The sequence below is a fragment of the Canis aureus genome, chromosome 8, assembly GCF_053574225.1.
Source record: "Canis aureus isolate CA01 chromosome 8, VMU_Caureus_v.1.0, whole genome shotgun sequence".
NCBI lineage: Eukaryota > Metazoa > Chordata > Mammalia > Carnivora > Canidae > Canis > Canis aureus.
In genome coordinates this window covers 37075692-37080132 of record NC_135618.1, presented here as the reverse complement: position 1 = coordinate 37080132, position 4441 = coordinate 37075692, and positions in this window count along the sequence as shown.

Sequence of the window (4441 nt, the reverse complement as noted above, 5' to 3'; positions counted from 1 at the left end):
CTCAAAACCCACTATGCCAAAAAAAAAAAAATTAAAAAACCCACTATGCTTTTCCCCCCCCCCCTTTTTTTTAATTGGTGTTCAATTTACTAACATACAGAATAACACCCAGTGCCCGTCACCCATTCACTCCCACCCCCCGCCCTCCTCCCCTTCCACCACCCCTAGTTCGTTTCCCAGAGTTAGGAGTCTTTACGTTCTGTCTCCCTTTCTGATATTTCCCACACATTTCTTCCCCCTTCCCTTATATTCCCTTTCACTATTATTTATATTCCCCAAATGAATGAGAACATATAATGTTTGTCCTTCTCCGACTGACTTACTTCACTCAGCATAATACCCTCCAGTTCCATCCACGTTGACCCACTATGCTTTTTATGTTGTATTTTGTCAAATGCTTTTTCTTCAACTCTTGAGAGGATCATATGCCTTTGTCCTTTCTCTTGTTTTTGTTTTTAAGATTTTATTTATTTACCCATGAGAGAGAGCAAGAGAGCAAGAGAGAGAGAGAGAGAGAGAGGCAGAGACACAGTCAGAGACATAGACAGAGGGAGAAGCAGGCTCCATGTAGGGAACCCGACGTGGGACTGAATCCTAGGAATCCGGGATCACGCCCTGGGCCCAAGGCAGGCGCTAAACCGCTGAGCCACCCAGGCTGCCCCATATCCTTTCTCTTGTTAATGTGATGGATCATGGTGACTGATAGCCAGAGGAGATGCAGGTGGGAGATGGGCAAAATAGATGAAGAATATCAAGAGCTATAAGCATCTGGTTCTCAAATAAATAAGTCACAGATATTTAGAAAGTACAGCCTAGGCAATAGAGTCAGTACTATTGTGACAACTTTGTATGGGGACAGATGGTGATGACACTTCTCGTGGGGAGATCTGAGTATGCACAGAATTGTCAAATCACTAAGTTGTAGCCCTGAAACTACTGTAACATTGTGTGTTGACTGTACTTCAATAATATCAAAGAAAAGGGGTTTCTGATGGGACTCACGGTGGGTCCATGAAAGGCATTAAAATGGTCATTATACATATGAAGACACCTCTGAAGAGGGGATAAGGATGCTCACATGTCTTGATGTTAATTTTCAGAAGATTTACTTGAGAGAGGGTGCAGTGGGGAGGGGTGGAGGGAGAGGGGAATCTGGAGCAGACTCCTCACATACCAGTCACCAGGTCTGGGTGAGGACCACGTGAGGACCGCAGTCACCAGGTACAGGTGAGCCCCATGTGGGACCCAGAGCCACCAGGACCAGATGTGGCTCAGGTGGGGACCAAAAAGACCAGGTCCAGGTTGAGGCCCAGGTGGAACCCAGAGGCACCAGGACCAGGTGAGGCCCAGGTGGCAACCAGATTCACCAGGTCCAGGTGAATCCCAGGTGGGGACCAGATTCACCAACTCCAGGTAAGGCCCAGGTGGGGACCAAAGTCACAAGGTCTGGGTGAGGCCCAGGTGGGGACACAGTCTCCAGGTCCAGGTGAGGCAAAATAGGACCAGAGTCAACAGGTCCATCTGAGGCACAAGAGGGGGCCAGAGTCACCAGGTACAGGTGAGGCCCAGATGAGGATCAGAGTCACCAGGTCCAGGTGAGGCCTAGAAGGAGACCACAGGACCCAGGTCCAGGTGAGCCCCATGTGGGAACCAGAGCCACCAGGTCCATTTCAGGCCCAGTTGGGGACCACAGTCACCAGGTCCGGGTGAAGCCCAGGTGGGGACCAGATCCACCAAGACCAGGTGAGCCCAGGTGGTGACCAGAGTCACCAGGTATGGGTAAGGAACAGTTAAGGACCAGATTCACCAGGTCCGGGTGAGGCCCCAGTGGGGACCAGAGTCACCAGGTCCAGGTGAGCTCCAGGTGGCAACCACACTCAGCAGGTCCAGGTGAGGCCAAGCTGAGGACCAGTGTCACCAGGGCCAGGTGAGGCCCAGATGGGGACCAGAGTCACCAGGTCCCGGTGAGGCCAGAAGGACACCACAGGTACCAGCTCCAGGTGAAGTCCATCTGTGAACCAGAGCCACCCGGTCCAGGTGAGGCCCAGGAGTGGATCAGAGTCACCAGGTCAAGGAGGGGACCAGAAGGGGACCAGAATCCCCTGGTCCAGGTGAGGCCCATGTGTGGAACAGATTAACCAGGTCCCAATGACACCCAGGTGAGGACCAGAGCCACCAAGTCAAGGTGTGGCCCAGATGGTGATCAGAGTCACCAGGTTCAGGTGAGGCCAAGAAGGGGACCACAGTCACCATGTCCAGGTGAACCTGATGTGGGAACTAGAGCCACCAGATCCAGGTGAGGCCCTTTTGGGGACCACAGAAACCAGATCCAGATGAGGCCCAGGACGGGACCAGAGTCACCAGGTCCAGGTGAGCCCAGGTGGGAAACAGATTCACCAGGTCTGGGTGAGGCCCAGGTGGGGAACACAGTCACCAGATCCAGGTGAGGCACAGGTGGGGAACACAGCCACCAGGTCCAGGTAAGGCCAAGCAGAGGACCAGAGTCACCAGTTCCAGGTGAGGCCCAGGTGGGGACCGGAGTCACCAGGTACAGATGAGCCTAGAAGGAAATGAGAGACACAAGGTCCAGGTGAGGTCCATGTGGGAACCAGAGTCACCAGGTACAGGTGAGGCCAGGTGAGGACCAAAGTTAACAGATCCAGGTGTGTCCCAGGTGGGGAACAGAGAGACCCTGTCCCAATGATGCCTAGATAGGTATCAGAGACACCAGGTCCAGGTGAGGCCCAGGTGGGGACCAGTTACCAGATCCAGGTGAGGCCAAGCTGAGGACCAGAGTCACCAGGTCCCGGTAAGACTCAGGTGAGGCTGAGGTGGGGATCAGAGTCATCAGGTCCAGGTGAGGCTCAGGTGGGGACCACAGTCACCATGTCCAGGTGGAGACCAGAGTCACCAGGGCCAGGTGAGGCACAGATGGTGACCAGAGTCACCAGGTCCGGGTGAGGACCAGGTAAGGACCAGATTCACCAGGTCCAAGTGAGGCCCACGTGGGGCCCTAAGTAACCAGGTATGGGTGAGGCTCCGGTGGGGACCAGAATCACCAGGTCCAGGTGAGGTGCAGGTGGCAACCACACTCACCAGGTCCAGGTGAGGCTCTGGTGGGGACCAGAGTCACCAGGTACATGAGAAGCTAGAAACACTACAGTCACCAGGTCCATGTGAGGTCCATGTGGGAATGAGAGTCACTAGATACAGGTGAGGCCCAGGTGGGGACTAGATTCACCAGGTCCAGGTGAGACCCAGGTGGGAACCAGTGTCACCATGTCCAGGTGTGGCCCAGGTGAAGACCAGAGTTAACAGGTCCAGGTGGGTCCCAGTTAGGGAACAGTGTAACCATTTCCTGATGCTACCCAGGTGGATACCAGAGACACCAGGTCCAGGTGAGGCCCAGGTGGGGACCAAAGACATGAGGTCCAGGTGAGGTCCTGGTGGGAACCACAGTCACCAGGTCAGGTGAGGCCATGCTGAGGATCAGAGTCACCAGTTCCAGGTGAGGCCCAGGTGGGGCCAGAGTCACCAGGTACAGAAGAGGCCAAAGCGAGGACCAGAGTTACCAGGTCCAGGTGAGTCCCAGTGGGGAATAGAGTAACCATGTCCCGATGATGCCCAGGTGGGGACCAGAGTCACCAGGTCCAGATGAGGCCCAGGTGGGGAGCATATTCACCAAGTCCAGGTGAGGCCCAGTTGAGGACCAGAGTCACCAGGTCCGGTTGAGGCCCAGAGGGGTACCAGAATCACCCGGTCCAGGTGACATCCAGATAGGGACCAGAGTCACCAGGTCAGGGTGAGGCCCAGAGGGGTTTCAGAGTCATCATGTCCAGGTGAGGCTCAGGTGTGGAATAGAGTAACCAGGTCCCAATGATGCCCAGGTGAGGACCAGAGTCACCAGGTCTGGGTGAGACCCAGATAGGATCAGAGTCACCAGTTCCAGGTGAGGCCAAGAAGGAGTCCACAGCACTCAGGTCCAGGTGAGGCCCAGGTAGGGACCAAAGTCACCAGAACTGGGTGAGGCCCAGGTGGGGACCAGATTCACCAGGTCCAGGTGAGGCCCAGGTGGTGACCAGAGTCACCAGGTCCGGTGAGGACCAGGAAGGACCAGATTCACCAGGTCCAAGTGAGGCCCAGGTGGGGACCAGAGTCACCAGGTACATGTGAGGCTAGAAGGACACCACAGTCACCAGGTCCAGGTGTGGTTCATGTGGGAACGAGAGTCACCAGGTCCAGGTGAGACCCAGGTGGGGACCACAGTCACCAGGTCCAGATCGAGGCCCAGGTGGGGCCCAGAGTCATCAGGGCCAGGTGAGGCCAAAGTGTGGATCAGAGTTATCAGGTCCAGGTGAGTTCCAGGTGGAGAACAGAGTAACCATGTCCCAAAGATGCCCAGGTGGGACCAGAGTCACAAGGTCCAGACGAGGCCCAAGTG